This window comes from Lactuca sativa, chromosome 1 (genome assembly GCF_002870075.4).
Source record: "Lactuca sativa cultivar Salinas chromosome 1, Lsat_Salinas_v11, whole genome shotgun sequence".
Classification (NCBI taxonomy): Eukaryota; Viridiplantae; Streptophyta; class Magnoliopsida; order Asterales; family Asteraceae; genus Lactuca; species Lactuca sativa.
This window is the reverse complement of record NC_056623.2, coordinates 186555476-186578463: the sequence shown is the minus strand read 5'-3', so window position 1 is coordinate 186578463 and position 22988 is coordinate 186555476.

The following is a 22988-nucleotide window of genomic DNA, read 5'->3' as shown; positions in this document are numbered from 1 at the left end:
AACCAGAGCCTCCTAGAAGGAGAGCGTGAGTTTGTGTATAGATCTATATGGGACTGACAATGTTGCACCCTAAGTATTAGCTACAATCAACATAGGGTGACAAACGTCATTTTAAGTTAATGGCGTCGAAAGTATGTGGTAGTGTTTATCATCCATCAACATGGTTATAAGAACTCACACGAAAAACAACGACTCATTCACGTAATAATATACTTAACAAACAATCATCAGGGCTGATAACTATGTGATTACTTAGTATATACATAAGGTTGATAATCCGACATGTAGTGGGATGTGTGATTTCTGCCTCATTCTCTGTTCCTTGTTTGGTTGTGGGTTTAGGGGTGAATCACCCAATCAACTATCTGTTCAATTTAGATGTTTATAACTTATATACACTAAGTGATCACAAGAGGGTATTAACAACACTTCTAGTAAATAGAACAATACATCTTCGACTAGCTTTATTTTAAGTAATAAAATTGCTATACATTACTGGTGGTAACCAGGGTTTTCATACAAAACGTTGCTTTAATAACATAAGTATGGGAAATACTTGTACTTTTCAGTTTTGGAACAATTAAGGCAAAAACTTACATTTAGGGAAAATATAAGATTTTCCAGGACAAACATTAGTACGTTAAAAGTGATCGGTTTATCATTCATCTAACGAATATTCATTATTAATTCTATAATTCCTCAGTTTATGCATCCGGTTTACGTATGAAGAATACTCGATAGACCGTGAAATGTGTGGTTTTCGTATCATTCTCTGTTCCTTGTTTGGTTGTGGGTTTAGGGCGGATCCACACAATTTACTGCATGTTCGACATTGGTTTACACATAGCTAGTATGAGCTAAGTGGTTATAGAAGGATTAGGCATTGTCATAGTTTTACTAAGAAAATATTGGATTTTATTGAGGAACACTTTCAACATATTTCAAGGGATCAATATAGCCAACTTTGTAAGTACCTAGTGAATACTTTAGGGTTATGTATAGCCAACTTTGTAAGTACATAGTGAATATTTTAGGGTTATGTACATCAGGAGTAATACAACCAACTTTGTAAGTAACTAGTGAATACTTTAGGGTTATGTACATGAGGATCCGAAAACCAGTGGAATGTGAGGCTTAGTGAATACCTTAGGGTTATGTACATGAGGATCAATACAACCAACTTTGTAAGTACCTAGTGAATACTTTAGGGTTATGTAAATGAGGATCCGATAACCAGTGGAATGTGAGGCCTCCGCTTCATTTCCTGTTCCTTGTTTGGTTGTGGGCTTAGGGCAGAACCACACAATCGATTGGTTGTTCGATCTGGGTTGTATATGACTTGTATACACTAAGTACTCATAGAAGGAACTGGTATGAATCATTTTACTTAACATTAATTACATCATAAAATATAAGGTTTTCTGGAGAATCACAACGTATTTTTAAGAACACAGAACCTGTTTTCTAAAACAAAATGCTTATGAACTCACCAGATTTAATGTTGATACTCTTTTGCAACCTACTTGTATTCTCAGGACACTAGTAGATAGGTATGCGCACCGGATTAATTCTAGAAGATGGAGCTTAGTAGCTTTAAGTCTTTGCTTATTATTTACTTTTGATGTCATTTTGTGTGTTTCAAATACAATGTAAACTTTATTCTCTTAATACAATGGTTGTTGTTGCTTTGATTACTACTATTCAATTGTTGTGATACTTTACATGATGTCCTCCGCCCCCGAACGTTTACGTCGTTCCGTGTTGGGGGTGTGACAGAATAATTAATGGATAAGTTAGTTTATTAGTTATTATGGTTTAATAATTAATTAGAAACTAAATGTAAATTATATTGTGAATTCATTAAATAGTTTTAATTAATTAAAAGGAGTTAAATATTAATTAATCAATAGTTGGTTAACTGGAACATTCTATATGCCTCAAGGAAATAGGGTTAGACGAAATTCACTCCATCTCACATGGGATGGGAGGTGAAATTCAAATTTGACTTCTTTCACACATTGAATGGGAGACAAATCTAAGGAAAGGATCCAATGCTATAGATAGGAATTTAGGGATCTCATAATTCCTTGCACCTTGGCTTAACAAATTCGCAAATCTTCTTCCCTTCACAGTGGAAGAATTCCTCTCCCCCATAGGGTTTTGTGGACTTGAACCACCTCCTAATAAATCCTATTCTACTCTTTGGAGTTCATTAGGTGTGAACCAAGAGAGGGATTATGGTTTAGATCCTTATATCTAAACAAGGTGAGACGTATAAGGTCTCAAGTAAAAAGGTCACTAGTTACAAAAGAGGTGTGTAGGTTTTCCCTTTTTAGGTTTTATGAGGGTAGCAGTAATAACATGAAACTTAAATCCTGAGGTTGAATGAAAACATAGGATTTTAGTTTTATTCATTGAGTCAAGATCATCTGTTTGGATCCATAGAGAACCTAACACCTCCAAAATCTTTCAGAGACAGCCGACTGGGAGGACGAAGTCTAAGACAAGTGGGGAATAATTATAACACCCGGTCTCAAGTATGCATTTAAATTCAAGCCAAACTTCATATTTTACCCTTGGAATTGGCGAGTTGGAGGCTTAACTTGTCGAGTAGTATCGACTCCGGGTCGGGGGACTAAGTGACCTACTTGACGAGTCAGAAGACCGACTCAACGAGTAGGATCTGTTTGAGTGAAACCCTAAATTGGAGGGTTTGCACCCTATTTAAACAAATTATGAGGCTTCCACCCCAGCCTCCAAAACCTTTAAGCTCTGTTCTCGAAACCCTAATCGACCTGTGAGTGTTCTTGAGCATTTTGTGCATTTCATTGTGATTCGAAGTTGGAAGAAGGAAGGGAAATCTTGGTGAATCAAGAAGCAAGTCAGTACATCCCGAGTTTGGTTGCATTTCCAGTTTAGTTGAGGTAAATAGCTCCTATCTTGGCCTCTTATGTGTTAGATCTACTTTGGGGATTGAATCTTGACATCTTTGGGGGCATTTCCAAGCCATTCGGATTTTAGAGTGTAATATAGGGTAAAAGCTTCAGATCTGGAACCTTGGAGGGTCCTCACGGCATAAAGGTGCCATCTTTATGGCCATTAGAACCCCATACACGTAATAAACCCTATGTTTGGTCCTTTGATCTTAAAAGTCCCATTCATGGATGTAAAGTTCATGACTTTACGTGTTATATCGACCTTAAGAGCCCAGATCTACCTTTTGGATGAGATTAGCACAACAGAAATCGAGTTATCGACTTGGACATTAGTCGACTCGGTGAGTAGGGGGTTTGGTTCCCCAACCTCTTCTGTTTCGAAGGGATCCTGTTGAGTCTAGAAGGGAACTAGATGGGTCTAGAAGGGGAACTCAACGAAATAGACGTAATTATGGACCTGGAAACCATGGGACTCGGCGAGTGTATGAACACACTCGGCGAGTCCAAGACAATCTCCCAACTAATAAATACGGACTTGACGAGTTGTTCATACAACTTGGCGAGTCACAGACTAGCCACACTCGTATGATGAAGATGAACTCGAAATGTTCAAGGACGAACTCGGCGAGTGAGTTGAAGATTGTCCCGATGTTGGTTGAAAGAGAACTCGTCGAGTTCTTGCTAGACTCGACGAGTAGAGTCGGGGTTGGGGTTGGGGGTAGATGAAAGGATAGTTACTCGACGAGTCAGTGGACCAAGTTGGCGAGTCGAGTCGGTTGTATGTTAACTTTGACCAGGAAGTTGACTTTGACTAGGATGATGACATTAGCCATGGGTATAATGGTCATTTTACCCTAAGAGTAGTGATCAGTTTTTGACTAAGTATCTTTATGGAAATTTATAGCTGTAGAATCACTGGAGCAGCAGGCAGAGATTCCTCACCCAAAGTTTTAGCAGTCAGACATACGAGGTGAGTTTTCCTCCAGTAGGATCGGGTCTAAGGCACCAATGCCGGCCCATTTAAGCAGTATAGTATGCCGTGCTAAACCCGATTTCGGGATTAGCCCGATGCATTTATATGTTTCCGAACATCGACCCGATGTCGGGGTGGTCCCGAGAAGTAGTTATGTATGCTTGATGTCTTTGTGATTCATGCATATTTATGTCTTATGTGTTATATGTTTCGGACTCCGGTCCGATGCCGGGCAAGCCCGATGCAGCATATGTGATTATGTTTTATTTTATGTGTTCCGGGGGAAGTCCGTTGCCGGGGCAACCCGATGTATGTTAGTCATTATGTCATGTATTATGTATTTCGGGGTAAGCCCGATGTATGCTTGCTTATGTGTTATATATTGTTTGTTCGGGGCTTGGGTCCGATGTCGGGGCAAGCCAGATCCAGATTATGTGATTATGTTATGTACGTGCCAGGGTAAGCCCGATGCCGGGTTGAGCCTAATGCCTGATGTAGTCGGATGTCCGGGTGAGCCCGATATCCGACAGGAGTCCGATGCTGGGATTCGTCCCGATGCAATGGGAGTAGTCCTAGAGTTATGTGATTTGTTATTTGTCCTTTGTATGGTATTTGGCAGTTTGGGGAGCTCACTAAGGTTCGTGCTTACAGTTTCAGTTTTGGTTTCAGGTACTGCAGCTAGCAAAGGAAAGGGCTCGATCTGATGGCATGGCACACACCACAGTTTATTAGCCTGGGAGCTTACTCTGATTTTTATTATGAGACTGTTCTATGTTGTCAGATTTTATGGGATTTGAAATACATGTTTGATGATTTTATTTTATGGTGATAATATTATGTTTTTCAAATGATTTTAAAAACAAAATTTTTGGCTTGTATTTTTGGGATGTTTCAAGTTGGTATCAGAGCCTTGGTTTGAGGGATTCGGGCACACTTCCGGGTGTGTCTGAACTCAAACTAAGAAATTGGTATAGAAAAATTTCAAAAGGAAAATCAATTTTTGTAAAAAAGAGTTTTGAGAAAAGAAAAGAGTTTTAGAAAAAGAGAAAAGAATTTTTAGAAAGAAAACAACTTTGAAAAGAGAAAAGGGTGTGGTGCACGCAATCAGTCGAGCTCAAATAAGTACTCCCAAATTACCCATACAAGTTTATATTATGATATGTTTCCAGCTTTATTAGAACAACATGCTAGATTAGGACTAAGGATCTAGCAAGGATGCCTTATGTGCCTAATATATGTGATTCAGCTTTATGAGAACTGCATGCTAGTACATATTAGTCAGGATGATAGCTTGAGTAGTATATGCTTGATTATGTGTACTCGATGTCCGAATGTTGTTTGCTTTGTGCTTTTAGGAGCTCTAGTTTTCTTTCACTAACTAGTAAATGAATATGTTAACTTACATATTGTGAGGACTAAATAATTTTAGAAGGTTCGGTCTAGCTCTATTTCGTAGCTCTTGTTTGAGTCCAACCGTTGTAGGGTTGGATCTCTCATTCGAAGAATTATCAAGTCTGAGTAATATGTAATAATATTCGCGAGCTAGTTAAGGGAAGAAAGCATGGACTTCTTATGCAGTTGATGGTGGAGAGTGGGATGGTGATTCCCCTAGGTCAAGCCTAGGATTAGAGTAGCAGAGAGCAGTTTAGGTGCCAGAGAGGGATCAGGTTTAGGCTCTGGAGTCGAGCATTTAGATGAGCAGACTAGAGAGTTCATCTCCTCAGAGATCACGCATAGCATACTTAAGCAGACTCCTGTGATCTTCGGTTCAATCAAGGAGGGTATTCTGGAGCTTATGGATGAGAGGTTGAGTGTGCTTCATATTGAGGTGGCGGCCATGATGGGGTCGCGCACGCTCATGTTCAAAGAGTTCAGGGCATGTGGAGCTCTTGATTACTAGGGGGCTCGAGACCCTATTGCTAGTACCAGATGGTTGGCAGATGTCGCCAACGCATTCCGTACCAGCAAGTGTCCCGAGGGGGACAAGGTTAGGCTCGTGTCCTGTCTTCTGAAGGGCAGGGAACGTGACTGGTGGGAGGAGGTCGGGAGAGCCACTGGAGATGAAACTATATTGGATGCTATGACATGGAGTGATTTCATGACCAGGTTCAGGGCCGAGTTCGCACTTGTTATTGAGGTGCAGCAGCTTGCTAGGGAGTTTCAGGACCTCCAGCAGACGACAGAGACTGTGGCGGAGATTACTGCCATGTTTAGGGAGAGGGCCCTTCTTGTTTTACAGTATGTGGCGGAAGAGGAGATGAAAAAGGCCCGATATCATGAGATGTTGTGGAGTGATGTCCGCCAGTTTGTGAGCCGCTCCAGCTGTAAAACATTGGAGGATATGATAGTGAGGGAGAGAGAGAGAGAGAGAGAGAGAGAGAAAGAGAGAGTTAGATTTAGAGATAGAGAGGAAGAGGAAGCAAGAGGGGGTCAGTCAGGAGATTCAGGCAAGAAGCCCAAGGTATCAGATCACATATCTCCGAGCCAGCAGAGCCACGGTCGTTGTGACAAATGCGACAGCATGCACGAGGACGCCTGCAAGGCAGGGAGTTCGGGCTGCTACAAGTGTGGCCGAACTGGTCACATGAGCCGAGATTGTACAACTACTACCACCACCACACCAGCATTAGACCTGATTTGCTTTCAATGCAATCAGAGGGGACACAAGTGGTCCTAGTGCCCGAGCTTAGCAGCAGCAGGGAAGGTGGTAGCACCTTCTCGTGCTACTTTGAGGATTATAGACGGTCCTCAAGGCCGGGCTGATGCGCCTACAACGCAGAGTAGGGCTTTTCAGCTTACTACAGAGGAAGTGTTGGAATTGTGTCTAAGGCTGCAACTATATTAGGCAAGTATTTGACCCGGTTATGCATGGTCCTTTTGGGTTGCCTTCACCATAGCAACTTGATAGGATGATTTATTATGAGAGAATAAATATTATTGATACATTATGAGAATAATATAATGAATAATAATATTGTTATTTGATTAATATAAGTCATGAATTAATTAGTATTAATTTGGTGACTTAAAGAGATTAATTAAATAAGAGGGTATAAACTGTCAATTGTTTGATAGTTACACTTTGGGCTATAGATCCTTCTTGGATAGAGGTTGGATGATTCTAGGGCTTGGGATAGCCTGAAATTCGTTCAAGGCTTATCTTTGGAAAGGATTTGGATTGCTTTAAGGAAAGATTATCCAACTAGGGTTTAAGGGTGAAACCCTAGGAGCCTTACAAGTATAAATAGACCTCTAGGGCAAGGGAAATCGGCACCTCTGCTAAAGCAAAGAAACCCTGGCCGATTTCTAATCCCTCTCCTCTCTCTCAAATCATCCAACTTGCTAGTTGGTGTTTGTAAGCCATTAGAGGAGTGACAATTGTGACTCTAGAGCTCCAAGACAACAAGATCAAACAAGAGATTCAAAGGTAAACTTCTAGATCTGATTTTGTCTAGTTCTTATACCTAATTAGTCATTAGAAGTCTTGGATTCAAAGCATGTTTAATTAGAGAAACCTAGATCCAAGCATTAGGGTTTGCATGTGCACATAGGAATGTTCATATGGCCAAAAACCCATCAGTGGTATCAGATCCTAGATTGGTTTCTATTAAATTGTTGCTTGTTTTTTTGAATCTTACCTGCAACATTCGAAATTTGTATTTCTGAGTCATGGACTCGGCGAGTCCCATTGTGGACTCGGTGAGTTGGCCTGACTCGGCGAGTCCCATGGTGCACTCGGCGAGTCCGAGTGTCAGGAAGGGCCAAATTCGGGATTTTTTTATATTTATCTTATGGAAACTTGCCTTTATCATATTAGATCAACCCTAATCCGATTTTTTGATATATATGACTATAATCTTGATCTAATTAAAGAGATTTATCAATTAATAAAATATTTAATTTCCTTATGTGATAATTAATTAATTATTTTGATTAAATTGGTAAATTATTATGCAAGAAATCTTAAATAAATCAAATATGGATAATTATGGAATTAATTGTTAATTAAGATTATTTGTTACTTGATCCTCCGTGTTTTAAATGTTTAAAACTTGTCCTCAAGTTTTGAAATTTATGTTTTGTGATTAAAAGTTTAATTTAGACAATTTAAATTTCAAACCCTAGAATTTTACAAGTTTAAAATACAACCCTATACTAATATAATATTACAAGATTAATATATATATACACATATATATATATATATATATATATATATATATATATATATATATATATATGTATGTATAACTAAAATGCTAGTCTTACCGTTAGTAGGCCTCATTCACGAAGCCGATCTATAAGGTGGGTATAAGGTTGCGGCCTATAAAATGGCGCTTAATGGGTGTACACTCACACCCACCGCTTGCTTGATCGGTAGAGGGTCGTTAGCTGAACGGGTATGATAGGGCAACCTCATCCTCTCATTAAAAGTATAATATGAAATACAAAGTAACTACATGTTTTTAAAAATTTCCCAATCTTAGTTACTTTAGGAAAAGTGAATTGATGCAATCCCATGAAATTACACTTTGCACCCTTTCTAAGAAGTTAGTGGAGCGTGTGTGGTTTACCGGCACACTAATTGGTTCTAAGCGAAGGTGGCCAAGGGTGATTCATTGTTTATCATAGTTCGATGGAGCGTGTGTGGTTTACCGGCACATCGAGTGGGTGATGGTTACAATGAAGGCACCATGTGAATTTGCATGGTAATTCATACCCGCTGTGTGATCCTCGGTATCCCAGTCACAAACAAGAGGGGCATATCGAGATTTAAACATGCCATTGAAATGTTTCAATGAATCTCATCTAAACCTAGGAATTCTCAAATTCATTTAGAACTTAAAGTTAGGTTTTCATGGTGGAGAATTAGTGAATCGTCATTCACTTACCTTCAGATTGTTTGCATGTTAGATTACGGCATCCCTTTTCTAATATGTAAATATTGTTGTTGGATCCTAGCTCTAATTTTTCTAATTGTAGATGTCGAACGCAAACAACGCTGCTGCTAGTTCATTCACATTGATGAACCTTTGTCAAAAGGTCACCTTCGATGGAATGAACTTTAGCGCATGGATAAGATACATTCGCACTATTGCTCGCTATGAGGATAAGGAGTATGTCCTCGATGAGAAGCTCGACAAAATCAACCCTGAAATCGCTACTCCTGCTGAAATGACCGCTTTTGAAACTCACGAGCGTGATGCAACGAAGGTTCATTGCATCATGATAGCCACTATGAATTCCGAATTCCAAAAGTCCTATGAGGACATGTACCCGTACGAGATGCACCAAGACTTATTGGAGAGATACTACCAAAACGCGAGACTAGAGCGTTATGAGATTTTCACTAACATGATTTCCGCTAAGATGGGTCATGGAGAGTCTCTTACCGTGCACCTGGAAAAGATGCAAAGGTATGTCGACCGGCTTCGCAAGTTGAATGCTGACTTTGGGGAAGACTTGGCGATCGACATGGTGCTTCACTCTTTGCCTCCAAGCTACAATCAATTTAGGATGACCTACCACATGAATAAAGAGGAGGTCACCCTAAGCAAACTCCAAGGTCTCTTGAGGGTTGCTGAGAGCAACTTCAAGGACAAGTCTGTTGCACCAACTCCCAATCCACCCGTTGCTCCTGTTTTGGCTATTGGACAAGGAAAGGGAAAGAAGAGGAAGGCTTCGTCTAAGAACTGTCGCAAGGTTAAAGCCCAAGATGGTGCCTCTTCTAGTGGGACCAAAGTTGATCCTGCTAAGCCCTGCCCTAACCCAAAGGAGGCAGAGTGCCACCACTGCCACAAAATAGGACATTGGAAGAGAAGCTGCCCAGAGTACCTGCAAGCCATCAAGGAAGGAAAGATCAAGCCGTCTTTCCCAGGTATATACACAATTAAATCTAACGATTCATCTCATGCTATTTCTTGGGTTCTTGATACCGGTTGTGGTTACCACATTTGTTCTAATGTGCAGGGACTAAGAAGAAATAGGGATGTGGAGGCTGGAAGAATTAATCTAATCATGGGGAACAGAAGATCGTCGCCTGTGACCAAGATTGGAGTGTATTCTTTAGTGCTTAGGAATGGTTTAAGTTTAGATTTGAACAATTGTTGCTATTTGCCAGAAATGGCTAGAAACATCATTTCATTTCATGGTTTGTTTAGACAAGGTTTTAGATTTTATTTTAATAATGAGAATAGTTCTATTTTGGCTTATCTAAATGGTGTCTTTTATTTTGAAGCAATACCGTGTAATGGAATTTATGAAACTGTTATGATTGTTGATAACTTAGGAAATGATGTTTTGAACATAGATTCTTCCAATAGTATGGATAGAGCATCCTTGTGGCATTGTCGTCTTGGACATGTCAACGAGAAACGCATAGCCCAACTCCAAAAGGATGGAGTGTTGGATTCATTCGACCTTAGGGAAGATGACACGTGAGAATCTTGTTTACTTGGAAAGATGACCAAGTCACCCTTCACAAGTACGTGTGAAAGGGGTGAGGGTCTATTGGACCTAATACATACCGACGTATGTGGACCGTTTAGATCAACCACGAAGGATGGGAACCGCTTCTACGTGACTTTTACCGATGACTATAGTAGATATGGGTATATCTATTTAATCAATCAAAAGTCAGAAACTTTTGAAAAGTTCAAAGAGTTCAAGAATGAAGTGGAGAATCAATTGGGCAGGAAAATCAAGATGCTTCGATCTGATCAAGGAGGAGAGTACCTAAGTCTTGAATTCCACGATTATCTCAAGGAGTGTGGAATAGTTTCACAATTGACGCCACCTAGGACACCACAATTGAATGGTGTGGCAGAAAGGCGTAATCGAACCTTGTTGGACATGGTTCGCTCTATGATGAGTCGTGCTTCACTACCAATCTCTTTTTGGGGGTATGCCTTAGAGACTGTCGCCCATATCCTTAATCGAGTCCCTACTAAGAAGGTTGCCGAAACACCTCACGAGATGTGGACAGGGAAAGCTCCCTCGTTAGCACATATCAAGGTTTGGGGTTGCAAGGCTTTCGTAAGACGAGATACTCACGACAAGCTCGAACCTCGTAGTGAGCGATGTATTTTCATCGGCTACCCGTAGAAATCCTTTGGATATCTCTTCTATAGACCGAAGGACAATGTTGTCTTTGTTGCGAGGAGAGGAGTTTTCCGAGAGCGAGAACTCATAGGCCAAGGAGACAGTGGGAGGCAAATCGAGCTTGAAGAGATTCAAGAGTCGATAGATGAAGGAACCTCTACCGTTGGCACTCAATCCGAGGAGGAAACTCAGGTTGAACCAATTGACGAGTCCTTACCTCTTAGACGTTCTGAAAGAGTTAGAGTTCAACCCCAGTTTTATGGTTTTCATATCACTACCGAAGGGGACACGTATATTAGTGATGGTACACTAATAAACCTTGATGAACCTAATAGCTATAAGGAAGCCATGGCAAGCCCGGAGTCTGCAAAATGGAAAGAGGAAATGGATAGCGAGATCCCATCCATGTATGATAACCAAGTTTGGAATTTGGTTGATAATGTACCCGGACGTAAGACCGTTGGGTGCAAATGGATCTTCAAGAAGAAGACCGACGTGGATGGAAACGTACACACATATAAAGCGTGATTGGTCGCGAAGGGCTTTACTCAAACTCCCGGAGTTGACTATGACGAGACCTTCTCACCAGTTGCGAAGGTTGAGGATGTTTACATGGCTCAGCCAGAGGGGTTTGTGGATCCGAAGCATCCGAATAGAGTGTGTAAGCTTGAGAAGTCTATTTATGGACTTAAGCAAGCATCTCGTAGATGGAATCTTTGTTTCGATGAGAAAGTCAAAGAGTTTGGATTTGTACGAAGCGAAGATGAATCGTGTGTATATGTTAAAGCCAGTGGGAGCATAGTTAGCTTTCTCGTTTTGTATGTCGATGACATACTACTCATAGGAAACAACACCCCGACTCTGCAGGAGGTTAAGTCCTGGCTCGGGAAGTGCTTCGCTATGAAGGACCTCGGAGAGGCTTCCTATATTTTTGGAATAAGGATAGTAAGAGAAAGAAGTAAGAGACTAAAAGGACTTAGTCAGAACACTTACTTAGAGAAGGTACTAAAACGTTTTAGTATGGAAAACTCGAAGAAGGGAGAATTACCAATACAAAGTAATGCCAAATTGAGTAAGACTCAAAGTCCGAGTACCGAAGCTGAAATAGCAGAAATGAGCCGAGTACCATACGCTTCCGCAGTTGGCTCAATCATGTATGCTATTACTTGTACTTGCCCTGATGTAGCCTTTGCTTTGAGCATGGTTAGCAGATATCAAGGGAATCCTGGCAGAGCTCATTGGGTTGCGGTTAAGAATATCCTTAAGTACCTTCGGAGGACGAAGGAATGGTTTTTAGTCCTCAGAGGGAGTGATGACTTGAAGGTGCGAGGGTATAGTGACGCCAGCTTTCAGACCGACAGGGACAACTACCGTTTGCAGTTGGGCTGGGTCTTTACCATGAATGGAGGAGCAGTGACTTGGAAAAGTTCCAAGCAGGAAACTATAGCTGATTCAACGTGCGAATCAGAGTACATTGCAGCAAGCGAAGCATCGAAGGAGGCAATATGGTTGAAGAACTTCATCGGTGATCTTGGAGTTGTACCCGCCATAAAGGAGCCCATGGAGATTTTCTGTGATAATGAAGGAGCGGTTGCCTTGACCAAGGAACCGAGAGATCATGGTAGATCACGACACATCGACAGAAAATACCACTTTATTAGACATCGTGTAGAAGAAGGACAACTCGTAGTGAAGAGGATATCATCAGAAGATAACCCAGCAGATCCGCTTACGAAGGGACTGAGTAGGGTTAAGCACTTGCAGCATGCTAGGAGTATTGGGCTGAAGGATGATATTAGCATAGATTAGATAGTAGTAGAAACGTGTAATAGCTAAATGTAATTAAAATTTGATGATTAAATAAAGGAGTTTTATTTATGAGTAATGTTACTGTCTTATGTTAATTGTTTAACTATTGTTTCATTTTGCATGTTTTGACTTCCAGAATAATTGAGTTTATTAAGAATAATCGAATTATTCAAATTGTCCACAATCGTTCATATGTTGGAGGTAGATATTAATGAAGATTGTCGTGAATTGGTGTGTAGATTGTCTAAATGGTATTAGACATGGCAAAAGATTGTTGCGACGTTCATGAGTGCTTATGAACTAGTTTTGAGCATTGGAACAAACCCGTGCTTGCTGGAATCACCTTATGGAATACGAAAAAAAGGGTGATCGCAAGACGATAATATCATATAGTCTTAAAACCTAGATATATGGTTTGTTATTTGTTAATTGATTGTACATTGATAATGCGAAAACGCATTGGTAACTCGATGTTATAAAACGCATTGTTGTGTATAGTTGATTAATGAATAAGTAAATGCATATAAGTCGAAGTTTATCTGTAACTTTTATCCTAAGAAGGTAAAAGCGATATCTCGGCCGCTCGATGATTTGATTTGACTTATGTGCCGAGCCCGGTCAGAACTGAATTAATGTGTTCGATTAAGTTCTATGTCGAATAAATAGGAGATCGAGAAACCAATATGCTAGACTAAATATTCCATAGAATTGTCTGCATGATATCTAACAGAGGACTGTACGATCCCTTATCTAAAGGACAAAATTGATTAGATCAGAGTCTGACAGCGTCTTTGAGAGCTACGATTGCAAATCGGATTATACTTGTGCATATAGTTACTAGACTTATCCAAGTGGGAGACTGTTGGAATAGTGTCTAAGGCTGCAACTATATTAGGCAAGTATTTGACCCGGTTATGCATGGTCCTTTTGGGTTGCCTTCACCATAGCAACTTGATAGGATGATTTATTATGAGAGAATAAATATTATTGATATATTATGAGAATAATATAATGAATAATAATATTGTTATTTGATTAATATAAGTCATGAATTAATTAGTATTAATTTGGTGACTTAAAGAGATTAATTAAAAAAGGAGGGTATAAACTGTCAATTGTTTGATAGTTACACTTTGGGCTGTAAATCCTTCTTGGATAGAGGTTGGAGGATTCTAGGGCTTGGGATAGCCTCAAATTTGTTCAAGGCTTATCTTTGGAAAGGATTTGGATTGCTTTAAGGAAAGATTATCCAACTAGGGTTTAAGGGTGAAACCCTAGGAGCCTTACAAGTATAAATAGACCTCTAGGGCAAGGGAAATCGGCACCTCTGCTAAAGCAAAGAAACCCTGGCCATTTCTAATCCCTCTCCTCTCTCTCAAATCATCCTCCTTGCTAGTTGGTGTTTGTAAGCCATTAGAGGAGTGACAATTGTGACTCTAGAGCTCCAAGACAACAAGATCAAACAAGAGATTCAAATGTAAACTTCTAGATCTGATTTTGTATAGTTCTTATACCTAATTAGTCATTAGAAGTCTTGGATTCAAAGCATGTTTAATTAGAGAAACCTAGATCCAAGCATTAGGGTTTGCATGTGCACATAGGAATGTTCATATGGCCAAAACCCATCAGGAAGCACATGCAACTCCTAACGTGGTGAGGGGTATGTATTTTCCTCTTATAGCTGTATTTGGTATTCTTTATTTGTTATTTTTATGTGTTTGTTTATAGGGTCGTTCATAGTGAACGACATTTAAGCTATAGTATTGTTTGATTTGGGGGCTACCCATCATTTGTGTCACTCGCTCTTAGCAAGTGACACAAATGATGGGTAGCCCCCAAATCAAGTATAAATAGACCTCTAGGGAAAGGGAAAGATTATCCAACTAGGGTTTAAGGGTGAAACCCTAGGAGCCTTACAAGTATAAATAGACATCTAGGGCAAGGGAAATCGGCACCTCTGCTATAGCAAAGAAACCCTGGCCATTTCTAATCCCTCTCCTCTCTCTCAAATCATCCTCCTTGCTAGTTGGTGTTTGTAAGCCATTAGAGGAGTGACAATTGTGACTCTAGAGCTCCAAGACAACAAGATCAAATAAGAGATTCAAAGGTAAACTTCTAGATCTGATTTTGTATAGTTCTTATACCTAATTAGTCATTAGAAGTCTTGGATTTAAAGCATTTTTAATTAGAGAAACCTAGATCCAAGCATTAGGGTTTGCATGTGCACATAGGAATGTTCATATGGCCAAAACCCATCAGGAAGCACATGCAACTCCTAACGTGGTGAGGGGTATGTATTTTCCTCTTATATCTGTATTTGATATTCTTTATTTGTTATTTTTATGTGTTTGTTTATAGGGTCGTTCATAGTGAAATACATTTCAGCTATAGTATTGTTTGATTTGGGGGCTACCCATCATTTGTGTCAGTCGCTCTTAGCAAGTGATTTAGCAGAGTACCAGAGGAGCTGGATTGCCCCCCTCGACGTTGAGATAGTTGATGACAGGACCGTTAGGGTCACGAGAGTTCATAGAGGATGTACAATGCGGTTATTTGATGAGCAGTTCTCAATGGATTTGGTTCCTATTCCCCTGCGAGGGAATAAGGTTATAGTAGGTATTGATTGGTTGAGCCCCAATGGGGCAGTGATAGATTGTAAGCAGCAGTTGGTTAGAGTTCACACCCCCAGTGGGGGAGAGTTAGTGATTCAGGGCGAGAGGCCACAACGCGAACCAATTTTCTATTCTACAACAAGAGCGGGACGTCACATTCAGCAGGGCTGTGCGGGAGAAGTCGCATATGTAAGGGTAGTTTTTTGTAATGAGTCGAAGCTTATTTTGTACTCTTCGTATGGTCTGTAATGTATTTTACTAGGGCTCTTTTGATTTGATGCTTAAGTGTTTTAGCCTTAGTATATTTTTTGTACGCTTAATGTATCCTGTAAAAAGGATCATTTACTAGAGTTAGATAACTTGAAGAACATTGTCTATTCTCTCTGTAAAACTCTAAAAGCGTAGTTGAGCTGAAGTGAAAATATTATTTACATTGCGTATTCAATTACTAGTTCATTCTTAAACATCTACTCTGATTCATTTCATACTCGATTCTTTGATTCATCAAGTGGTATCAGAGCAGGAATCATCTCTGTGATCTGATTTTCAATTGTTCAAAAAGTTTTTGAATCAACTTTTTTGTTCAAAAGTTTCCGTGCTTTTTGAAATTGAAAAATTCTTTTAGATCTAAGATTGTGATTAGATTCTGCATTTGGATTGTTGAATCGAGTGATTTACTAAAATTTCTGAATCATTTCCGATAATAGTTTTTCAAATTCTCGTTTTTAATTCAAAAATCTCGAAAAACTTCATATGTTCATCAATGGCGAATTTCAATATCAATTTAATGACTTCATTTTCTCATCTACTTGGATCAACAACCAAAATTCCTATGTTAATTCCTGGATACTATGATCAGTAGGCTGATCGTATGCAGGATTATCTCATTGGGATTGATGAAGAATTATGGACTTGCATCAATGGATCAGTTCAACCACCAGCAAATGTTCAAACTTTAGGTTCGTATGAAACTACTTCTGCTGTTGGAGATCAACAAGCAAGACTAGAACAAAGAAAAGAAATGCATGAGAGAGTTGAGAGGTGCTTTGCCACATGTTGTTTACAACTACATTTGTGGTTGTAAAACAGGTAAGGAGATTTGGAATACTCTTAAAGAGAAGTATCAAGGAAGTGAAAAGACAAAGATCAACTCTATAAAGCAATGTTTGGTTGAACTGAAGGAGTTCAGATAGAAGGAAACAAAATCAATTGAAAGCTATTACGATCGTCTGAATGAGTTGATCTACAGGTGCAACCGCTACGGAATAACAAGGTCCTTAATGGAGTATAATCTTACTTTTGTGATGGGACTGAGGAAGGAGTGGAGAAGTGTAAGCATGATGATCAAAAATCAGCAGAGCTTCGATTGTTCCTCTTTGAATGATGTTTACAATCAGCTAAAGACACACGGAAGTGAAGAATCTGAAATAGCTGAAGAATCAAAGATGATTCTTGGAGGACCACTAGCATTAGTTTCGAAGGTGTCTGAAGTGGAAGCTGCTGAAAAAGAAAATTTGGATGAAGAAGGTTTTCTGTTGAATTCTGATGATAAAGCTCTAGCTTTTTACTCGAATAATCGAGTTAAAAAGTTTTCAAAAATCCGTTTAATCCTAAAAGGAAGAAGAGTGAGCTGAAAGGAAACTCTACGAAGTCTGTGAATAAGAGAAGAAGAAGTTTGAAAAATCTGAGAAGAAGGATGAAAAGATGAAGGAGTTTAAAGGTGAAAAGAAGTTGAAAGGGGATTCTGGCATCGACTGTCATTACTGCAATGGTTCGAATCATTTTGCAGTTAACTGTATGCTTCGTAAGAAAGAAGAAAAGAAGAACAAAAACAAGGACGAAGCGTATTATGTGGAGAAATTGGAGAAAGTTCGTGAGAAGGAGAAATGTTTGTCTCTAGTGGCAAGATGGGAGAGTGAAGATAACGAAAGTGGCAAGTATCAGATCTGGTCATCCGGTTTTGATGATGAAGAGATGAGGCATCCGACTCATGGTGCCATGTTTGCAAGTTTTGAGGAGGAAGAAGAGGAAGAGACAACTGGACGTTGTTTTGTTACGAAGACAAGTGAAAAATCTCCGATGACAACCAAGGTACGTTCAATACTTGAATCTTTTAATATTCCTTTACAAGCATATGATTCTGAAATAATTGCATTTGATGATATTGTTGCTTACTTTGATGCTATTGCTGTGTCTGCTAGTAACGAGGCAAAGAAGTTTTGTGAGTCAACGGTGGTTACGGGTACGTTTCTCCTCAACAACATTTATGCATGCATACTCTTTGACTGCGGTGCGGAGAGAAGTTTTGTGAGTCATAACTTCAAACACTTACTTAATCAAAGACCCCAACCACTCGATAAAATATTCACTGTAGAAATGGCTAACGGTAAAATGGAAAGCACAAGTGATATGTACGTAGGGTGCACATTAAATTTAAACGAACACTTATTCCAAATCGACCTAATATAAGAACTTTCGATGTCATCATCGGTATGGACTGGTTGAGCCTTCACCATGCCGACATACTTTGTCATGAAAAGGCCGCTCGCCTCAACCGGCCAAACGGCGAAACCCTTGTCATTTATGGTGACAAACCTAGTTCAAGTTTACAAATCATCTCCCGTGTTAAGGCACAAAAATACCTTCGTAAGGAATACAATGCCTTTCTAGCCCACGTAATAGACCAGAAACAAGAACCAAAGAACATTAAAGACATTCCGGAAGTCTGCAACTTCCCATATATTTTCCCAGAAGATCTACCAGGGATTCCACCAGAGCGCCAAGTTGAGTTCAGAATCGACTTAATCCCCGGAGCTACCCCAGTAGCAAAGTCGCCTTACCGTTTAGCCCCAGCCGAGATGTAGGAACTGTCCAGTCAATTAAACGAGCTGCTAAGCAAGGGATTCATCAGACCGAGCTTCTCACCATGGGGAGCACCAGTCCTATTCGTGAAAAAGAAGGACAGATCCTTTCGCATGTGCATCGATTATCGGGAGCTGAACAAACTCACGATCAAGAACCGATATCCCCTACCGCGCATAGACGATCTGTTCGACCAACTGCAGGGAGCAAGCTACTTCTCAAAGATCGATCTAAGATCTGGTTATCACCATTTGCGAGTGCTGGAAGGAGACATCCCTAAAACGGCTTTCCGAACACGTTATGGTCACTACGAGTTCGTAGTAATGCCCTTCGGATTGACAAATGCTCCAGCGGTGCTCATGGACTTGATGAACCGAGTATGTCGTCCCTTCCTGGATAAATTCGTGATCGTGTTCATAGATGATATACTCATCTATTCTAGAAGCCAGGAAGAACACAGCCAACACCTCCGCCAAGTTTTGGAAACGTTTAGGGCAGAGAAGCTTTATGCAAAATTTTCCAAGTGCGAATTTTGGATTCGAAAAGTGGATTTCCTAGGACATGTAGTAAGAAAGGAGGGGATACACGTGGATCCTTCTAAGATCAAGGCAATAGAAAGTTGGACGACACCAAGGACACCTACAGAAATCCGGCAATTTTTGGGACTCGCCGGGTATTACCGAAGGTTCATACAGAACTTTTTGAAGATTGCCAAACCACTTACCACCCTAACTCAGAAGAGTGTGACCTTCAACTGGGGAGAAAAACAAGACGTCGCGTTTCAAACGCTAAAGCGAGCCTTATGTAGTGCGCCCATCCTATCCTTGCCGGAAGGAACGGAGGACTTCGTGGTATATTGCGATGCATCAAACCAAGGACTTGGGTGTGTCCTGATGCAACGAGGGAAGGTCATCGCCTACGCCTCAAGGCAACTAAAGACGCACGAAGTGAACTACACAACGCACGATCTTGAGCTAGGAGCAGTCATCTTCGCTCTAAAGATATGGAGACACTATCTCTACGGCACGAAATGTACGATCTTCACCGATCATAAAAGCCTCCAACATATCCTCAACCAGAAAGAACTCAACATGAGACAAAGACGGTGGGTAGAACTACTAAATGATTATGAATGCGAGATTCGATATCATCCTGGAAAGGCTAACGTGGTGGCCGATGCACTCAGCCGGAAGGAATACTCGGGCCGCAGAGTGAAGTCTTTAACCATGACAATCCATTCACACCTGTCCACACAAATCAAGGAAGCCCAGATAGGAGCCTTAACATCCGGAAATGTGGCAAGGGAAGCCTTAAGGGGAATGGATAAGAAGTTTGAGGTCAAGAATGATGGAGTTCATTACTTCATGGATCGGATCTGGATGCCGAAGTTTGGTGGATTCAGAGAAGTCGTCATGAATGAAGCCCATAAAACATGATACTCCATACACCCCGGCTCCGATAAGATGTATCTCGACCTCAAGAAATTGTACTAGTGGCCGAACATGAAGGCTGAAATTGCTACCTATGTGAGAAAATGTCTGACGTGCGCCAAGGTCAAGGTAGAATACCAAAAGCCCTCAGGATTGTTGCAACAACCAGAAATACCAGAATGGAAGTGGGAGCGTATAACCATGGATTTCATAACCAAACTACCCAGAATGGCAAGCGGACTCGACACTATCTGGGTGATTGTCGACAGGTTAACTAAATCAGCGCACTTCATACCGATCAAAGAGACGGATAAATTAGAGAAGCTAACTAGGACATACCTCAGAGAAATTGTGCGACTACATGGTGTGCCCTTATCCATTATCTCGAACCGAGATAGTAGGTTCACCTCAAGATTCTGGCAGTCGCTACAAAAAGCTTTGGGGACAAGACTAGACATGAGTACCGCTTATCACCCACAAACCGACGGCCAGAGTGAGAGAACCATACAAACCCTAGAAGATATGTTGAGGTCATGCGTAATCGATTTTGGTAAGGCATGGGACACACATCTACCTTTGGTCGAGTTCTCGTACAACAATAGCTACCACACCAGTATCAAAGCTGCCCCGTTCGAAGCCCTCTATGGCCGCAAATGCAGGTCGCCTCTGTGTTGGGCCGAAGTGGGGGACACACAGCTAGCAAAGGGACAAGCAACAGACAACACGCTCACTGGACCAGAAATCATAAGGGAAACTACAGAGAAGATTGTTCAGATTCGAGAACGTCTAAAAGCATCAAGGGACAGACAAAAGAGCTACGCGGATAAAAGACGGAAACCCTTGGAATTCCAGGTCGGAGATCGAGTCCTACTAAAGGTTTCGCCCTGGAAGGGATTAATACGCTTCGGGAAGCGCAGAAAACTGAACCCAAGATACATCGGACCATTCGAGATCCTTGCCAGGATCGGCCCAGTGGCTTACAAACTTAGACTACCTCAGGAGCTCCACAACGTACACCCTACCTTTCACGTATCAAACCTAAAGAAGTGCTTGTCCGATGAGACCCTTGTCATCCCTCTAGACGAAATTGCAATAAATGAGAGTCTCCAATTCGTAGAGGAACCAGTAGAGATCATGGATCGGGAAATAAAAAGAACTAAACAAAGCCGCATACCTATTGTAAAGGTCCGCTGGAACGCCAAGTGAGGACCTGAATACACCTGGGAACGCGAGGATCATATGAAACAAAAGTACCTGCATCTTTTTCCTAACCTGTAAACTCTATCTTAGATTAAATTTCGGGACGAAATTCCCTTAACAGGAGGATGATGTGACAACCCTATATTTTTCCAAAGCAGTGTAACGCTGAAATGTCAAATATAACAAAAACTATTTGCAACCAACTAAATTAACCTCGAAAATAAAGTGTTCAAATATCTAAGTTGGGATGCATCAAATATTAGATAACGTGCCAAGGTTTCCAAAAAACATAAAAAACGTTAAAAACCGAGTTATATTGAAGAAATTATATCCACTCGTATATTTATGACACGCCGTTAAAACGCTATTTTAACGTAAAAAGTGAAATTTCAATAAAATGCATTTTAGCCTTAAGTATCTAAACAAAAGATGTAGAGTCCGTTAAACTGTAAACATACAAAAAAAAAGATCGCCCAATTTGGACCTCGTACGAAGAAGTTATGAATTTTCAAAGTTTCGTAATAGTAGTAGAGGGCTAAAAACTCGAATTGAAGATCGAGTGTTAATTAGCTAACGCAACCTAAATGAGAGTTGAAGATCTCCACAATAGGAGCAAATTGATAAAAAGACAAACGAAAACCGACGTCGAATAAAGAAACTATGAATTTTTAACGGACTTTAGGAGTCCCGGCCTATTAAAAAATATATCATTGAAAATAAAGTCAAAACTAGCCGACGGAGTCTAAATGAAAGTTGTAGAGCATAATCTCACCTACGCGTGGATATAAAGAACGCGAAAAACGGAGCCCGTACGCGAAAGTTACGAAATTTAGAAGATGGAAGACTGGATTACGCCCCGCGTAATCCAAGAGTACGCCCCGCGTAATAGGCCCAGTGTCGAGTCCCATCGGCTCGAGTGCTCTACGCTAGCTAGACCGGAGTCGTAAGCCGTGACGCATTGTTACGCCCCACGTAACCGAAGTACGCCCCGCATACCGAGTACGCCCAACGTACTCCGGTAGTACGCCCTGCGTACGAGGAGTTTCCAGCCTATAAATAGAGAGGTTGAGCTTCGGGTTTTTGCACACCTTCTCAAACTCTCAGTCACTCTCCCATACTTCTAAGCTCCAGAGATCATCCCGACTCCCTTGGTTTCCGCACTTGAGCCCCCGAAGAAAGATCTACGCTACCGAGATCCCCGAAGAGCCCGAAGACGCGACTTTCCGCGGTCGAAGTTCTACTCAACTCTATCCTCTCTCTCTTCAAACCAAACGAGTAAGTTTATACCCCTACTTTTCAATTCTTTTCATGTTTGGGGGGGGGAATACAAGTACATTACAAGTCAAAGTATCATTTTATAAACGTAATTATAATATCTATCTTATAGGGTATTGATACAAACATCTTTATGTTTAAAGGGCTATTATATCACCAAGTTATTCTTACTAAATGGAAACATACTTTTTGAGAAACTATAATGAGTATAGTAAACAAGTTACTCATACATTTTACATATACATCTTGACAAATGAAATACTTTCAAATGAAGTAAAGTCTTTCTTATCGTAAATCTGTTTATACCAAGTAATGTGAGATATTTAAACTTCAACGTACTCGTATGTCTGCATTTCAAGTCCGGTATTATATACCATAATCTCTTGGAGGGGGAGCGTGATACTTGTGTATAGATCTATACGGGATTGACAACCCCGCATCTAAACTATTAGCTATAGTTAGACCGGCAGGTCTGGGGTGACAAATGTCATAACACTACAACACCTGAAGAATGTTGTTACAGGCCGTCAGTGTCAATAGTATGGTTATAAAACTCACATAAAAATAAGTTTGATTTACGAAACTCTTATATGCATTCAGTTTTCCCACATCATTTTTAGCACAAAGTTTATCATTATTATTCAAGTATGGAACATACTAACGCACACCAACTCTGGAAACTTTTCAAACTATTTATAGAAAATATTGGATTTTCTGAAAACCTCGTTCATCGATTTACTACTAAAAGGACATACTTTTCAATGCAAAATACTTATGAACTCACCAACTT